Consider the following 20,013-nt stretch of genomic DNA (forward strand, 5'->3'; position numbering starts at 1 on the left):
TGAGGTTAGTTAGGTTTAAGTAGTTCTAAGTTCTAGGGGACTGATGACCTCAGATGTTAAGTGGCATAGTGCTCAGTACCATTTTTTGATCATTTATATGCAAGATGGCGCTCCAGCTCACATTGTAAGTCTTGTAAGTTACTGAAGCGGCTGCTGCAGACGCATTTCAGAAAAGCGTCAACCGTTATTTCCCTACAGCCTGGCCGTCCAAATAATGTCTGGTTGCGGGATTATCTGAAAGATGTGTTTAATGCTCCAGTTAAGAACGTAGCTGAATTGAAAGCACGCTCAACGTATTCTGAATGTGATCCCCGAAGCACTCCGATCTGTTGTGGAACGTGCTTATTCTCGATTTCAACTTGTGGCAGAAAATGGCGGACAGTATTATGAGCATGTCTTGAGCCAGTCCACGACAGTTAGAAACCGATGTCATTTTCCTTTTTAATGCGGTTTTTGGCCCCAGGAGAGTTAAAAACCGCTGTCATTTTGCTTTTTATGCGGGTTTTAGCCTCAGGACGATTAAAAACCGATCTTTCCCGTTCGGTGTGGTACCAACTTGGCGTGGTGGATGGATTTATGTAACCACCGGTACCACAACTATTGACTTGCGAGCCTCGCGGGGTAGCCACGCGGTCTAGGGCGTCTTGCCACGGTTCGCGCGGCTTCCCCCGTCGGTGGTTCGAGCCTTCCCTCAGGAATGGGTGTGTGTGTGTGTGTGTTGCCCCTAGCGTAAATTAGTTTAAGTTGCATTAAGTAGTGTGTAAGACCTAGAGACCGATGACCTCAGAAGGTTGGTCCCATGGGAACTTGCCACAAAAATTGACTTCCGACCTTGTGCAGTCATGCACATTGAAAAGTGGGGATGGTGTAAAGTGCAACTCAAAACATGGTCGTCGAATGGTGATTCGTCTGTCATTTGTAGCCGACACAGTTTACTTTAAGATGCTTACGAGCGCCATCTATTGGTACAATTTTCGCCTTTTTTTTGTTTTGTGACGTTTCTCCCTGCGTCAGTAGTACGCTGTTCAAATCTGATGTCAGTCAGAGCAGTACTTCAGTTTCTACAGCGTTTTGAAACTGGAACTTGTTAATCACACTTCATACATTACACATTCATAATTACTGCAAATAATGAATTGTATAAACAAATCTTCGTCATGGATTACTCAGTTCGTGAAAACTTAATCAAAGTCCCTACAGTGGGTCCTGAGATTAGTCTTGATGTATAGACAGAAAAAGTCGGCGAAGTACTTTAAGTTGTTCATTCAGATACAGTTTACTAACTAGTTGCAAAATGACTTTATTTCTTTGTTTGCACTGGCAGTTTCATATGTTGCGTATTTTTTCTGCACTAACTGATTGGGATAAATATTTGAATATTGCAGTGCTGTTCGACATTCTTGGGCAGCATTAAAAGCATATGTTACCAAGTTTTCAGAAGACGGAGGACAAAAGCCTAAGCGTGGCATTATGATGTTTCTTTGCTTAGGAAGTCGTAACAAATTGTACCGGGATAGTGGCTACAGTTTGATCACAAATTCTGATCTATGACGACCTCAAGAGAACTGTACAGTAATGTTAGATGCGTGTTTGTTGTATGCCAAGGAGAAATTTTTTAGCGTTTGCTTGGTGTGACGTGACAGTTTTGTTATGGTTAATAAGTGTGAATGAAAGCGACAGTGGTGCTGGAACCAGGTATAGTGCTACTATAACGACTGTCACGTTCTTTCCATAGCTTATGTAACAGGTTCCCATCAATGGTCATCGCAGCATAATTGATGTGTTCTCTGAGCTGTTCCACCGTCCTTGCCAGTGACGGTTCGTAGACAAGGTCTTGAATGTATCCGCAAACGGAATACCATAAACCGTTAGGTCAGGACACCTCGGTGAACTAAAACAATAAGAGTCCATCATCTTCACCACTACGTCAACTTCATAGAAGCGAAAGTTCGTCGTTTTGCCAGAGACGAGTATCGGTGGTCCATTGAGGGCTAACCCGTCTTGTTGGAAGACGAAATTCTCGGAAACAGCAGTCAGTTGGGAAAAACACCAATAAATGCAAAATGTGAGAGGTCTCCGTCGCAGTCTCTTTACAGAAGAAAAACGGCCCGCACAGCTCCGTCTGTAAAACTGCACACACAACATTAATCTTAAAAGAATGTCGTGCATTGGTGGTCAATGAGGATTCCTGCCTCACTCTCTCTCATTTTGGCAATTAACTTTTCCAGCTAAATGGAAGGTTGCTTCGTCGCTGAATATCAGTTTGGAGGTGAAATGGTCATCCTCAAATACTTCCTACACTGTGATGCAAAACTGAAGGTGCCGATCATAATTTTACAGTTTAAATTGTTCCACAAGTTGCAGACGATTAGATTTGAAATGTAACCGCCGTCGCAAAATCTACCACACAGTGTGCTGCGATATTCCAATTTCGTGGCTTTCATGAACAGTTGACTTTTTTGGATTGCGTACGAATTATTCCCTCGTCCTTTCCGGGATTGCATCTGTACACTTGATCGATCAGTACTTTTCTGTTTACAGATACAACCACTGCCTCTAAATTGTCGATACCAACGCAAAATGCTCTTTTCGCGTGGTTATTCTTTTCCACAATTCCTTCAGAGTGTACACTGTACTGTTGTCACAGATAAGCATCTCGTACATTCCAACATTCAAAAACTCTTTTCTTGCTCTGTCGCTCGTCTGTGAAGGTACTGGACTCTTAACGCCAACTGGTGAGTTTGCGGGAAAGGTACAACTATGAAAGCCAGTGAATCTTTTGCCGTAACCCTGTGTTTTTCGCCCAAATCGCTTCAGCCCTCTAAAACTTCTCTCATGCACCCTATATCTTACCACATAATATGTTTATAGTAATTTTTCATCTTATGTTTATAGACAAGAAACGACCATCAACCACAGAGATGGAAGTGCCTGTAGAAAGATCACCAGGACATGACGCTTGTGTTATAAATGTAGTTCACAGACTTTAAAGGCTGTTCGTACTTCGATCAATAACTGCTCCCGTGAGTCAATTAATGCAACAAACGCTATTTTAACGGTATAACCCGTTACTGTTAATGGAGGTCTGCTCCGTATAACAATCGCACTGCTGACATTGATGCATGTGATGCTTCATTTGGGCACCATTTTCACTTAAACTTGTCGAGGACACTCGAGGCAGATAAACTGGATCAACAAAAGCGTGTTTAATCTGACACCCTCCCACCGCGAGCGAATAATCGTTGTGAAAATAGTGATAACAGCTGAAAGCCTTTATTGTCTGCCTGCCAGCTTATCAGCACAACCACAAGATAGCAGCACGTCAAAAACGGTGCTTTTTCCATCGCGCGAGCTGTAGAATTTAATCGACCATAGACCAGTTTGTCATCGGAAACTGAAATCGTAGTTGTGGAACGCCGGTTTGGCTCCTTTTTAGCAACTGAACTAATCAGGTCTGAAGCGAATGCTACAATTAATAATAAATAGGCGTTTCATAACACCTCTATATCCATAAAACGTGTAACCTGCCATGATTAATGACGAACTGAAGACCACTGTGAAACTCTCTTGCACATAACTTACATTTCTGTATCTACGGGAGATGTCACACCGTTCAGTCAATACCTGAATCCATATTTACAATTCACTCATCATGGGAGCAAGGACAGGTAAAATAAATTTTAACATTGTCTTTATGTGATGGAAAATAATGTAATTTGTTAAGTGACGTAATTAAATAATAACAACAAGACTGGGAGCCAGATTCAACGAAACAGGTGGTATGACAAGTAATAAAGAACTTATTGAGGAAGAATTAAAAGAATCGTCTTGCATATGTAAGTGAGAAAAGATTAAAATGATACCACATAGACCACTGATAATACAAACTTTGCTAGGAAGATGGAAGAAGAAAGTACAGGGATGATAAAGACTGTATGAAACTATATAATGAATTAAGAAGAGAAAAGGGCAAAGGAAAAGTGTATTGAAGAGATGACTGAAGAAATAATACTACAATAACAAGGAAGATATGATCTGATGCACCAGGACGCACAAGAACTAGGCCAGAGGCCTGGAAAGAGCAAATGCGGTTAAAATATCGAAAATGTCCAAGGACGAATTGTTATTTGAATTTAATAAATTTAATTTTATTAATCCGGGAGAGGATAAGCTGTACAAAACAAAGAAGACAAATATCGCATTTCGCAGTAATATAAAAAGGTAAAACTCCACGAAATATAGAACTATATTTCATCCCTCTTAGCTTCTTATTCATCACTTCTACTTAGTTTACTAAATTTATTTCATGATTTAAGACAAACATAGGCAAGAATTTAAAACAGTAAAGCACTTTCCCAAAACAAGTATGACTCAGGACACAAACAGCAAAGAAGTCAAGCCAAGAGGACTGCCACATGGCTATAAGGCCAGAAGAAAGACTGAAACATTAAACAAGATGGTGTTAATTGAGAGCTTCTATTGTTCACTAAAGGGAATTACTACAGGGGACGAGACACTCCTAGAATGCTGTTTTCAGTGAGGATGGGAAAGTAGTGACATGCAAGGATAACATGGGAACGCCTGGAGGAATTTCAGCTAATTTAGTACATGCTGTAAAGGGACACCCTCCTCTAGCACTACTTTTTCTTAACAGAAGTAGGCGATACCAAAAATATTTAAGAATTTTTAAACAGGTTAATATCATCTCAACCGTTTTCCTAAAAGAACTGCATACGATTTGGTACACGATATATTATATTTCAGGCTAAAATGTACAGAAAGATATTACTTTATTTTCGTTGTTACAACTGATATCTACTAGCTCTGTATGTATAGCTAAAATTACTTTTTTTAGAAATATTTCAAATAACGAAATATCTGGCACACTTAAAATTCCTATTAATAACTGCGAAATCTGACGATATCTATTAAGTTTACTTCTGGATTCATTTATAAAATAATGGTATAAATTGGTGAAGATTCATTTGTCAAGAAAATTTGTAAACTCTTTGGAATATTGTTAGTACCGCAGAATGCTTTAGTAGTGGGCATGTCTCTGATGTAATCGGACGTGTTTTCACTTCTGGCAATGACATTGTAGTTTTCGGTTTTGAAGTGGAAATTGTAAAGACGGTGTGATATAGAAAAATGTGAGAGAATAAAATTAACTATTCAGGCAATTCTTCAGAGGTTATTACGTCAATTGGAACCATGAAAATCTATAGTATCAAAAATTTCAGCTTCAAGAACCAACCCCTGGACCTGAAGAACTGAGTCCAACTACGAGAAAAGAAGGTAAGTAAAGAAGTTTATTGTAAATCGTACTCTTCTCGAAGCTTAAAGAGTTTATCATGAAGTCAGTGACAATCAACAAATGAGGGAAGAGTAAATTCCAATGTAGAGCTTACTACCACGAAAATCATTCTCTCGGAGGAAGACAGCACTAAACCCGTTACGGGTGGGATGAAAGTGTGAAGTTTATAAATAACCGGAAAAATTACATTTGTATGAAATCCACATTTTTCGAGAATTCTGGATTCCCCTTGTGGTAGGAAGAGCTGATAGTTAAAGTGTAACCCTATGCACTCAACAGTCTTCAACGGAAACTGATGCACCGAAGCTCCTGTATCTGGAATAAAAATACTATGGTCGTCAGTCGCCTGACTGGTTTGATGTTTTCTGCCACGTATTTCTTTAAATTCCAATCTCTTCATCTCAGATTAGCACCTACGTACAGCGACTAATATTTGTTTTATTTATTCCAATCCCTACCACAATAATTCTTACCGTCTAGTGCGCCCTCTAGATACGTTGAAACTATTCCTCTATGTCTTAACGTATGTCTCATCATTCTGTCCATCTTTATATTTAGCGTTTTCCACACTTGCCTTACATTACTGATTTTACACATGTCTTCTCAGTTCTGGTGAGACCACCTAAGTTTCATCGTCACTAACGCTTCTATTCCCTTCATTTTCGGTTTTTCCAGTCTGCTGTAACACCTCATCTCAGACGACTCTGTTCTCTTCTTTTTCAGTTTTCCTACAGTCTGTAATTAATTTCCATATACTGATGTGATCCAGACATACTTTCTCAGAAATTTCTTCCTTAAACGAAGACGTAAATTTCACACTAGGATTCGTTAGGTGGGGAAAGCTCTTTTCTCCAGTGACAGTCTTCATCTTACGCCCTCATCGTTTCTGTTTCCCCTAATTGTTTCGTATTTCTTTGGCTTACTTTCAATCCATATTAAGCAAGACTGCGCTTTAAATCGAACGGCTCCTGTCGTGCTTCCTCATTTTCACACACGATGCCAATGAAATTGTTAACAAGTGTAACGTAGAGCTGCCTCCATTGAGTCTTTACGTCTCGTTAAGCCAAACTGTGTCTAACGGATCTCAAATTATTTTTATCATTCTTCTTTATTTTATTAAGACCAACGATTTGGATATTAGATCTATCATGCTGATTGCGGATCTTCTCTTCGTATCTTCGACTTTCAGGGGATGATATCCTTCCGAAAGTTCATTGGCATGTCTCCAATCTAACACTTTTTACACAATAACTGAAATCTGTTTTTGGTTACCACATACACGAATGTTTTTAGAAATTCAGCTGGAACGATATGTATTGTTGCTGTCTTGTACTGTCTCAAGTCTTCTTAATATCCGTGAAAGAGATTGTAATACTGGATCCTCTATGTTGTCCTCGTTGGCTCTCATTTCGTACTATATTTATATTTTTAAAAACATGTAAATGAAATTTTTTTACACTAAAGGCAAATTTGATCCCTTTTTTATCTAATGTAAAATCTGGAATTACACGTACCTGTACAACTTAAGGTAGTCAGCTAGTAAATGTTGCGATTGAACTAGCTCCACTTACAAAACCTATTCATCATAAGTTACTGGAACAATGTAAAGTTACAGTTGAGTGGAAAAAGGTGCAGGTCACTCCCATTTTCTGTACGTAATTATTGGTCCGTACCTCCGATGCTAATCTCGTTTTGATTGACGGAGTATATTTTACGCTCGCGTATTATGATCTCTTTGTATAAAGACAGTCTTCTCCATGGCAGCCAATGTGGATTCCATAAAAATAAGCATGTCTTGGTAATCTAAGAGCTCCAGAAGACCGATGATACCTGCGCCCCAGCTGACGCCTTTGTTTCTGGAAATTATTAGAAGCCATATCGTACCAACACCTAGAAAAGAAAAGCATTTGGTGCAGAGGCTGACCGTTGCCATTGAAATGTGTCTGGGAAGAGGTGAAGAATGGGAAGGTTGATGTCCTTGTTTATAAAATTTTTCGGCACTAATTTATATCAGAACTGCGCGATAATTATGACCACAGATAAATAATTATTTGATTCTGCTCGTATTGAAACTAATTTAAATCTCCTTTTCTCCACTTTTGAAACTGCATTTTTTTTCCAAAGCTTATTTGTTTGAAAAGTTATTAATGACAAAAACTTGAGCATTCTAGAACGTTATTTTGTATAACTGAATCAGATTTGAATAACCAGTAGCGTGCTTCTGTGAGCATAATTCTTGAGGTTCTAAAAATGTTTACTTCTGTCGACATTAATAAAAAGCTTTTGTTTCGCGAATATTGCCACATTACATGCGAGATTATAAAAATGGTCGTTGCGTGCCAGTTCTGTGTATCAGTACATGTTTTAAAGATGCTATACCATTCATCTTTAAATGGACCTAGTTACTCTGCCTTTAACTTCTATATGTATCACGACAAGTTAAGACAGCTTTTAAGCTTTACTAAAGTCTGTGGAGTTTGTGAATCGTTGACCTGATTTACGATAACTCGGACTGTAATTTACAAGAATGAACTAAATTAGTATTCTCCCCACGTCGTATACAACGCACTGATAACAAGAATACATTACATCGTTCCAGATGCTTACTACTTCAGTAGCTATACGACGTGGCTTCCATGACCTTCGCCAATAAAAATTAAGCTGAAGACCACGCTCCTTGCAACAGTTTCGATTTGACACAGGGAATTTCAGATCCTGAGAAATCGGACTCTGCAACTGCTTAGTGCAAGACTTTCCTTCTAAGCCCGACTGGGACAAGCGAGGCAACACATCCACGCATTAGCATTCACTCTTACAGAACATTCAGTATAATTAATAGGTAAATAGATATAAATACTGTAAGATCTACTGTAGTGGTGATAACAGATGGCTAACCTTGGCACTGAATACGGATCGACGGGAAAGTAATTCGGATATCTTTTGTGGAATCGTTATGTGCGGAGTAAGTGAACAGAAATTTTTTACCGATGTGCATTAACAAATCGCTGCAACGAAAGTTCACACCGATCATAATAACAAACAGTTAGTTATTGTATGCGCTAGAAGCACTGGACGATGTGAATCATAAATGAAATATTAATTAACTGTAATACTATTTGTTACTGTCTGCAAAGGATCGTTGTGGGGATAAGAACCACCTACATATCAAAGGCGTGGAGTGAGGGTGAATAAGCAGTGTAGCCCAATATGCGTGAATTCCCATAGTTTATAGAAACCAGTATTTGAGAGTAAGAGCGCTTAGTAATTCGCAGCAAACATTGGATATCATTTCAGTGCATTATAAAACTTTTCCTCGTTAACAGCTCCCACAAAATGGTGAACGGGAAAAACTTTTAACGGTTATACCATTTCGTTGTTCATAGAGTAAAACTGCCGCATGAAGCATGACGTTTTAATGTATTTCTTCTTTACTACTAATTGTGTCCGCGACCCACTTTGCAGACAGTGTTCACATATACCACTGCATTTACCAACAAAATTATGTCATTGTGCGACACACCGTTCTAAACAATGAGATATGTGAAAAACTGCCGCATGAAGTATGATGTTTTAATGTATTACTTCTTTACTGCTAGCTCTATTCACAACACATTTCGCAGACAGTAGACACGGATGCCACTGGATGTACCTGAAAAATTATATCATTGTGAGACACATAATTCCGGAGATAAAACGTCATAAACATTAAACTGCGTGAAAACGAAACTGCAGGACGACATTCACTAGATATACTGGTAAAAATGTCTGTACAAATACACGTGAAATACTTCAAATATATGTCAAACATATATGTCATGTGCGTCCACGCACAAAGCTGTGGGTAAAAAGTCCACCCTAAACTCCTGAAACTATATCAGTAGAATATGGTACCCATATTAAATAAATCTTGGGCTCAGGGATGTGGGACAGAGGTTGGTCGATAAAGTGTAATAATACTGTATCAACAGCTGTTATTTTCATATTGTTTAATTAGTAATAGGCCCTAAGATGACATGACTGATACGTCGAAGTTGGTTTCCTAATAAAACAATATCAAAATAACGGCTGTTGGTACAGAATCATTACACTTTATTCACACACATTAGTTACTATCTGAAAAGAAATACTGTGGGATGAGAACGACCAGCCTCCTCCTGGGGTGGGAGTGATAACATGTGAGGGAAGGGGGAGGAGGGGGTGGACAGAAAAGAGAGGAAGAAGGGAATGGACAGAGATAGGGGGAGGATGAAATGGAAGAGTGAGAGGAGGAGAAGGACAAAGAAAGGAAAGAGAAGGAGATGGGCAGAGACAGGGGCGAGGAAGAATGGGCCAGAGGGGGAAGAAGTACAAAGGAGCAGATGGGCTGAGTGGAGATGTGCAGACGAGCAGAGAGGGACGGAGAAGCAGATGGACGGAGGAGCGGAAGAAACAGATGGACAGAGAGAGGGACAGAGGGACAGAGAAAGTGTGTGGAGGAGATGAACAGAGAGGGGGAAAAGAAGAGATGGACTGAGAGAGGACGAAGGAGATGGACTAATAGAAGACCTGAATAAATACATACCCTGGCAACGCCAGGTTATCAGCTAGTATTAATAAACTAAAAGAATTTAAATGCTTCCGTAACAACTCATGAATTCAGACTACTAATTGTTATTTGCACACGAGACATAATGTTCGCACAGTTCTGCGTTAGGTACACGATAATAAACTGCAAGTGCAATAGAAATTTATGTTGTCATTATTGTAATTAATTCTCCGTGGAATATGGTTAATTATTATCTTACAGGAAATGTTAACGCTGTTCTTTTAGTTCAGTGCACTGCAGTGTAATATTCCGTATGAAGCTTGTTCGTACTCGCACGCCCATATCTCCTGAGGTGACGTCAAAATGACGTATAGAATTCAGCTGTGCGTGCATAGTACACTTGTCGACTGCTATTGAGTTTCGTGGTCGAATCGATTTAAGTGGAAGTTGGTATGCCATCTTCTTCATTTCCATACTGTGATTTACCGTGCATGCTTTTCTGTTAGAAAGCGAACGGAAATGTAGGAAGTGTATAACGTTTTCCTGATGCCAATAGCGATTTCATTTTCAAATATCTTCTGACCGACGTTTTCTGGGATTTTATTCCAATCTGTTTGTGCGTTTTTCGTGTATTACGATATTAATTCGTTATGTTTTCGATGTGAGGTGCTGCAGCTTTCTGTTACCTTTATTTTAACCTATAAATGTGTAATATTCTAATTAATGATCGCTCTTTCGATATGCTATGGTAAATCTGTACTGAAATTCCTTATACATTGCAACGGCTCATACATAAACACCATCTAGAATAAATGGCATAATACACGAAAAAGTTAGTAAAAATGTGATTCATTTCCCGGAAAGAAACGTGCAAAAGTCAAATGAAGAGCAAATAATGACTGGCAGCAGAAAGTTATTTTGTGAAAGAACTGATTATTAAATTCACGTGACAGTGGATGATAAAAAGATCGTATTTCTGAAATAATTATTTTTAGAACTTCTTATACGAGAGCCTTAATTTGAAAGTAGAACGTTTCCTCAGCTTTGTATCTGAGACATTCAGGATTATCGATTTTAGAAGTGAACGAGAACAACATTTAATGTGGGTTCTTTTATACGGTACATTTCTGTGGCTAACGAGATGAAACTAATCTTTGTTTCTAGTATTGTTTGGGCAGATCGGAATTAACACTTTGCGTGTTGTAGCCCCATAGTCGATTTACAAATAGACATAGTAATAGTGGTTAGTATCCCAACTTTGAGGGAAAAAATCGCAATATGAGGCGCTTGGTTTTGCGCCACAAATTGAAGTAATAACTTCTTTCTGCAACAGTAATACCTTGTAATGGTTTGCTTGTGTTGTGATTCCCCATACTTCCGCTACATAATTTATACAGAATGATACCGATGCATGATAAATGGACTGCAGTACATCAGTCTCATTGCAGTTTTTGCTGAATGTATTTATTGAAAATATATTTTTAGTCCATGTGCTCGCCGGTGAGTGATCATCCATATCCCAGTTAAATGTATTCTGTATTATTATTCCGAGGAATTTCAAAAAGTTCTCTTTACTTGTAGTGTCAGTTCCAGTGCACAAATCCCTGGCTGCTCTTTCCTTGTTCTCACAGTGGGGACTCTCACTGAGGTACAAAGCTTAGAGATTACCTAGAAAAATGTCTATGCTGGAACATAGAGGTTTGAGTACTCCAATAAATATAACATCTTGCCTTTCTCATCAATAGTTGCTTAAAGAAAGTTCAGTGAGACCCTCAGTTATGAAGAACTTACATCCATAGCACTGTAAACACAGCCACTTATTGCAAATGTCATAACATGACCGCCAGGTTTGACCTCCCTACTTAAATCTGAGCAAAGATTAATGGGTGAATAGTGAGAACTTTTTCTTCACGATACTATAGCTCAGTAATGAGGGGGATTGGAGGCTGACGTGCCTAGAGAACCAAACAAATAAAATCTTCCAGCAACTTTGAGATTCTAACAGGAGCTGCTTTATAAACCAATTTGTCCAGAATTCTTACGAAAAAATGTGTTTTCAACTATTCTGTACAATTTGTAACCAGTTCCTCGTTGATAGTGCAATACTTGGCCATATCCGCTGTACTGACTCACTATCAGGTGGTAAAAACAAAGATTTACGTACTAAGTGAAGTACAACTGTGGTTACAGAAATGTTTTCTGTTCTTACACGAGCAATTTTTAACCCAGAATGTGGGAGTGCAGTATATGTATCAACACATATAAACGTCTGGTGCTTTGTAATGCTGCGGTGGGTTGTCATTTTAATATGATGCGATCTGAAAAGCCTTGTGGTTGATGTAAGATGTTAGACAAAAAATTATATAATTTAGCCTGACTGATCCATGTTCTAAAATAACCGATTCAATGGGGTAAAGACTAAACCTTGTTAAATAAGAATGATAGTTATTACAAAAAGATCAAGGAAACTGAGAAATGAAAGTTGTAAAATTATAGCATTCAATTAATTGTACTGGTCAGACTAAGTCTAAGGTTGGCAGAATCCGTATCTTCTACACAAAAATACGCTGCCTAGCCTCTTTGTTAGTAAAAACCTCGACCTCACTGGCGGTGACAACAGAGAGCTCAGAGAACAATCTAGTGGAAATGAAAACATTTATCATTACAGTTTCCTATTTTTCAAGCCTTCGCACATATATCACCATAAATAGTTTGCCGTGCTGATATGTAGAAGGCTGCGATTGTCATGGAGATACAGTATGATGTGTAGTTTTGAATTTAACTACACAATGGACTTGTGGTTACATCCACAAAGTCCTACATTTTTTAAATTATTCAAATACAGAGTCCATTCACGAGTCAAGACAATGAGCAGACACTTGACTCCAGTGTGCGGTCGTAAGTGAGGACTTTCGAATGTCTAAAGTTCCATGGAGAAACATCAGTTTGTTCCTCTGCTCGCAGAGAAACAAAATGGTTCTGCTTCAAGTGGCACAATCGGGACTTTCTCAGACTAAGTTTGCGAGTGATCTGTGGACGCTTTGCCAGCAATGTCTCAAACTCCCAACAAATTTTACAAATTTGATGCTCTCCAACGATGTGTGTTGCCTGGACACCCACCAGAGAGTCCTTCCACACATTCTGCCTCGATATTAGCAGAGATCAGTTCACTAATGTGGACTGTCGACTCAGCCAATGACAGCCTTCAACCTAATTTCCTCCCACACTTTCTAGACATGAAACCGCTGGCCAACTCCAAGCAGTTGATACAAAGTGTTGTAGAAGCTTCTCAGACAATTTAGAGCAACGTCCACCTGAAGGACAAGGCCTGGATACAGTGGCAGGAAAGTGCTATACGTTCTGCGTGGGAAGAATTCTTAACCCTTGAATAACAGGCCCCTGTGTGCATTCTACTGGGGCTCAAAACATCTGCAGGCGACTCTTGTTAGAAGGCTATCATTATTGCTTGCTTTCAACTTTCGCTTAGGGCCTCTGAGACAACGAGAGGCAACACTCGCTGAGCTACTCTACAGAACAGCTTTGCAGCGGGATGTGAAATTCTGTCCTTCGGCCGCTGACAAGCGAACCTCCCCATCGCAACCCCCTCAGATGTAGTTATAAGTTGGCACAGTGGATAGACCTTGAAAAACTGAACACAGATCAATCGAGAAAACAGGAAGAAGTTGTGTGGAACTATGAAAAAATAAGCAAAATATACAAACTGAGTAGTCCATGTGCAAGATAGGAGATCTCAGGAGCGCCGTGGTCCCGTGGTTGGCGCGAGCAACTGCGGAACGGGAGATCCTTGGTTCAAGTCTTCCCTCGAGTGAAAGTTTACTTTCTTTATTTTAGCAAAGTTATGATCTGTCCGTTCGTTCATTGACGTCTCTGTTCACTGTAATACGTTTAGTGTCTGTGTTTTGCGACCGCACCGCAAAACCGTGCGATTTGTTGACGAAAGGACGCGCCTCTCAAATGGGAACCAAAAACATTTGATCGCAAGGTCATAGGTCAACCTATTCCTCCACAGGAAAACACGTCTGATATATTCTATACCACACTGGTGACGGCATGTGCGTCACATGACAGGAATGTTGTCGACCCACCTAACTTGTACACTTGGCGAATGGGTAAAAAGATTGTTCTACCTTGCCCGATTTAGGTTTTCTTGTGGATGTGATAATGACTCCCAAAAAAGTCATGAAAACATAAGAGTTTGTCGCATAAACTGATAATAAAAAAATAAACATTTCATTCGAGGGAAGACTTGAACCAAGGACCCCTCGTTCCGCAGCTGCTTACGCTAACCACGGGACCACGGCGCTTCCGAGCTCACGTTCTCCTTGATGTTGCCTATGCTGTGTATGAACTACTCAGTTTGTATATTTTGCTTATTTTTTCATAGTTGCACACAACTTCTTCCTGTTTTCTCGATTGATCTGGGTTCAGTTTTTCAAGGCCTATCCACTGTGCCAACTTATAACTAAATCTGAGGAGGGTGCGATGGGGAGGTTCCCTTGCGAGAAAAAACTCCCAGCTCGCCTGTTTCTTTTTCTATTCCAGTTATTTAGTTCTTTGAAGGTTCTTCGCTGTCTTTATGATTTTTATTATTCTTGTGCGGCTAATGGGAAGTAGCCTCACGCTGTCTTCGCTTATTTTAGGCTTGCTCTTCGTTAATGACGAACTCGATCTCTCCTAAAATTCCTCAGAAGGTTTCTATGTCGTCGCCATATTGTCCAGTCAGCATTTGCTGATATGAAAGTGGCAGTTTCGTGAAACACAGATGTATAATTTCGCTATCGCTTTATGTTGTATCCAGACTCTGGTTTTTCGTGGTGATCTGGTCAAAGACTTTACAGCACTTTTGAAACCAGACGATACATCATAAATCCATGTTTGATTCTCTCCTACATCGTTCATGACCAGTAACGACTAAGGAAAGCATTTCTGAACTCTTCAAACGTCCTGCATGATTGTGTTGTCTTCCTCATCATCTCTGCTGCTGTGCCTTCGAGACAAGCGCACGCGAAATCAGTTTCTTTTTGTTCCAGCCAAAATAGTGGTACTGCCTCTGCAAATTATTCATTAAAGGTTCGGGGATGCAGTGTGTTCCCATACTCTTAATAACGCTGAAACTTCCGTATCGTCAAACATTTTTCATGGTCGATTTCCACTTACGATTCTCTCCTGTTTCGCTCAGCTCTCACATGAAGGTGTCTTTCCCGTTCGTGCCGTTTCTACTGTTTGTTTTTATGCGCTAAAATTAGTGATAAGTGTGTCACAACTGCGTAGCGTATTGGAATTTGATATTTGTTGCCATTCCTGACTACTGGTGTGTCCACACACTCGTTCTGTTTCTTGTCTTACTGATTCCAATAGTATCTGCACTTTGAATATTTGTCTCTGGCCACTACTGTACCGCTGATAGACGCATGGCATGGTTTCCTCACACCGCTACCACGTTGTTTTCAATATTTATTGAGCAATCGCTCGGTCGCGAGGTGATGCTCATTGTCTCAGTATATGTAACGTCGCACGTGCGTGTGTACAAATCCTGCATATGCGTACCTGAACCAACACTTTCTTTTCAAGAATTGGAGTAGCCTGTGCTCTAAACCCTTCTCAAGGTCGCGGTACTTTACGTCATGATCTTCAGCCGTTATCAGGTCTGATCCTGTTCCAGTTCCTTTATCCTGCTGCGGATCTTATTCAGAACAGTTTTACCTGCTTTCGCAACGGTTCTGGTTCCTGCTCGAGTTTCTTGCGTGATTTGCCTTGCACCTAGTGCAATAATTCCCTCTTCCCTTGTTCGCTTTTTTGCGTTTGAAACGCATTGTTTCAATTCTGCTCGGAATACCAACATCTGTTTTTCGAGCAGCTCTGTCTTCCTTCCTGTCACCTCTCCTATTTTCTTTATTTTTTCTTGTGACTTGTTAATCTCTGTTTGTGTCTTGTTAATTTCTGTTCGTACTTCTGTTTGCGTCTTCTATATCTCCTCTCGCATTTCCTGTCTCATCTCTTACAAACAGTCGAGAAGGCATGTTCTCTCTCGTGCTGCCCTCCGTTCATCCAAACTGACTGGCGAGTCTCCCCACATGGTGGTCTTTGTCTGTTTAATATTCTGCGACCTTATGCTCCCATCGGACTTACCAGACAGCCTTTTCCAGATGCACATGATGGAGGCTTGCTGTAACACCTACTCTGCACTTGCGGACGATTGGACTGACTTTCTGGATGGTTCAGCACAGTAACTACTGCTTCTATCTACTTCCGCGTTTGTCCCTCACTATCTGATGGATAGTCCAGTATCTGTTCACAGTTGATGTCATTTAGATAGTGCAGCTCTCTGTCTGTGCCCTACACTATATCATCAATTACTACTCGGTTTTCTGCCATTTGTACGCTGTGTACTGTGCTAGTCTGTTCTTTGTCTTTACGACCTTTACTATGAATTAACACGAACAACATATTCTATTATTCACACATAAATACATGAAAATTATCATCACAAATATAAAGCATTATTGTACGCTAAATGCATTTACTGCAAAAATGGACTGTGCCTAACGGTTCCTGATACATTACACTATCCTAACTCTAGACAAAGTCCTACCCTAACACACATAGAACATTAAACAACAACTCAACAACAAAACAACGATGAGGAAAAAGTTAAGTAACGTCAAAACACACACAAAATTTCTGAGAAAGCAATACTGGTTACGGCGTGCGAGTAGATGTACTTTACTTATTCTGCCACGTAAAGTTAACTGTTTATTGCAAAGTTGCATAAAACTAGTAACAGTCCCACATATTCAATTTTATAATACTGAGCACTTTCTTGTCTATTAGCCTGTTATCTACAAAAAATGACATTGATAGATTTAAGCCCTGAACATGATATGAAGGTACCTATTTTTGCAGGATCTTGGAAAAGTCGCCATCTATGTAACACTAGAGTGGGTTGTGATTTTAATATGTTGCGATCTGAAAAACGCTGCTATGGTTGACTGGCCTCAGACGTCAGATAAAAAATTATTTAATTGATCCTAACTAATAAACGTTCTTAAATAACTTATTCAGTATCAGTGGGGTATAGCCTAACCCTAGTTAAAGAAGAATAGTATGATGCTATCAAGATATTTACTACAGAAAATCAAGGAACTGCAAAATATAAACTGTGTAATTAAAACATTCAATGAACTCTACTGGTCTGACTAAGTTTAAGATTGGCACAATATCTATTTTTATGCTAAAATCGTGCCCCCCATTTCAACTACAAGATGCTTTCTTAACAAAAGCATACACCCTGGCTGGCATTTGCAACAGTGAACTCAGAGAACAATCTAGTGGAACTGAAAACATTTATCATTACGATTCCCTGTTTCTCAAGCCTTAGTGCACATATCACCATAAATAGTTGCGTGAGAGCAAGTCTGGCACATCGATATGTAGAAGGTTGTGATCGTTGTGGGAATGATATACGATGCAGATGTGAATTTAGCTACACAGAGGACATGTGCCTGCGTCCACAGTCTCCCATGTTCGAAGTTACTCAATACAGACTCCAGTCATGAGTAAAGACAATCTCCTTGCACTCTTGCCAGGAGAAGACACTTGACTCCAGTGCACAGTCATAAGAGAGCAGTCCGAAACGCTTAAAGCACTAGGGAGAAGCACCAATTTGTGCCTCTGCTTGCAAAGAAACAAAATGATTCTGCTTCAAGTGGCACAATCAGTACTTCCTCAGACTAAGTTTGAGAGTAATCAGCAGACGTATTGCCAGGAATGTCTCAAAGAAATTATAAGCTCTCCAGCGATGTATGTTGGCTGGGCACCGACCAGAGAGTCCTTCAACACATTCTGCCTCAACATCAGCAAACATAAGTTCACTAATGTGGACTCTCGACAAAACCGTGACAGCCCTCTTTACAACTTGATTTCTTGCCACTCTTTCTACAAATAAAAACACCAGCCTATCCAAAGCAGTTGTTGTAGACGCTTCTCGAACAGTTTAACCCAACAGCCATCCAAGGGGCTTAGCCAGTCATAAAACCTCCCGGATACAGCGGTGGGAAAGTGATACACGTTATGCATGGGAAGAATTGTCAACCATTGACTCCCGAGCGTCTATGCGGTGATAGTAGATACTTCCCAGCGGGGCTGAAAAAGCTGCAGATAATTCTTGTTAGATAGTTATCTTTACTGGTCCCTTTCACTTTCGCCCGCATCCCTGACAACGGGACCGTTCCACAGGAAGGGGTTTACGATGGACTGCAAAATTCTGTCCTCGAACCGCTGAGAAACTCCCAGTTCGCCCTTGATCTGTCCAAAGTCCGCCGCCTCCTCAGCCTCTCTCGCTGTCCTAGCCAGCACAAAAATTACAAAACTACTTTTTAAAGCATGCAGTACTACAGTTGTTAGTGTGAAGTTGTCCAGTATCAACGAGTATGATTAATAAACTGAGAATGCCATGTAAGCTTTGATCTCAAATGACATAAATATTTTAATCTAATCGACGACATTAATTACGGTAACTGATCATGTAAGGAGGCAAAATACTGCCCTCTTATAGTTTTCAGTTTTTTTAAGACTGTTATGTGTCAACTTTTAACTATTAAATTTGAATTACTCATTTAGACTTAATACATTTTACATAGGGTTCCACTTCCTTGCTGGAAATTTCAACAACATGCATCCCAGTGTAGAGAAATGATAAACCATTGGTTGCAAGTGCCTGCCATGCACTCAATTTGTGCAAAAGAAAATTGTGACAGGTTAACTCATAAGCCTTAGTGTGTTATATAGCCGGACCTGAAACAAAGCATTTGTTAAACATACTAAGGATCTGGTCTGTAACTATCTCCTTTGATGGACCAGCTTTTAAAGCTCATGTTTTGTGTCAAGGAATTCACATTACACACGATTTTCCCAACTATTTTTAACACAGCAGGAAGAATTTAGGTTGTTTAACTTACCTGTATCCTAAGACGTTTTACAAACCACATATAAACGCTCATCCAAAAAATCAACAATGTTTACATAAGAGCTCTTACTTCACCTGAATTATTACAAGGGAAATTAATTTGGAGACTCCGTCATGGGAAGCAGATGAAGATGAGGTAGGAGATATGATACTGTAAGAATAATTTCACAGTGCAGTGGAAGACCTAAGCCTATGCAAGGGCTGTGGAGTTGACATCATCCCTCACCTTTATGCAGATCCCTCAGACAGACAGACTAGAGCAAATATTGCACCTGATATGCAACATGTGAGACAGGTAAAATATCATAATACTTAAGGAAGAATGTATTAATTCAAATTCCAAAATAGGCAAGTACTGGAAGTTGTTAATAATACAGAGCTATCAGTTTGGCAAGACATGGTTGCAAAATATTGACACAAATTAATTGCTGAAAAATGGAAAAACTGGTAGTGGCTGATAGACCTCAGGAAAAAGTTACTTTGAGATTTATAGAAATATAGAAACATATGAGGTAGTATCGACACTACGACTTATCTTAGAATACAGGTTAAAGAAAGAGAACCATTCACTTATAACATTAGTGAATGTAGACAAAGCTTTTGACAATGTTGGTTCAAATGGATCTGAGCACTATGGGACTTAACATCTATGGTCATCAGTCCCCTAGAACTTAGAACTACTTAAACCTAACTAACCTAAGGACATCAGACAACACCCAGCCATCATGAGGCAGAGAAATTTTGACAATGTTGATTTAACTAGGTACTTTTAAATTCTAAATGGCGCAAGGACAAAAGATAGACCAAAATGTTGTGTAAAATTTCCACATAGATGAAATGAAGTCATATGTAAAAACGTGAAACGGATGCAATACTTGAGAAGGGAGTGAAACAGAGGTAGAAGGGATTGTAGAGGGGAAACCACAACTACAGTACAGTATGCAGGTTCAAAGGGATGTTGTTACACAATAGCATTTTTTCACACAGGATTTAAGTGTTTTATACAGTGCTTCCTGTTATTTCTATTACTGATCTTTCGATGGGAATGACAATATTAAAATAATGCTATGCAAATTCAATAAATATTTTTGACTCATCAAGTTCTGATGCTTCAGCACGCATATAAATTGTTTTGACTTGTATTATGTCACTTGCCTCTAACTCAAAACAGTTCATTAGGCAAAATCT

This window comes from Schistocerca cancellata, chromosome 5 (genome assembly GCF_023864275.1).
Source record: "Schistocerca cancellata isolate TAMUIC-IGC-003103 chromosome 5, iqSchCanc2.1, whole genome shotgun sequence".
NCBI classification, from domain to species: domain Eukaryota; kingdom Metazoa; phylum Arthropoda; class Insecta; order Orthoptera; family Acrididae; genus Schistocerca; species Schistocerca cancellata.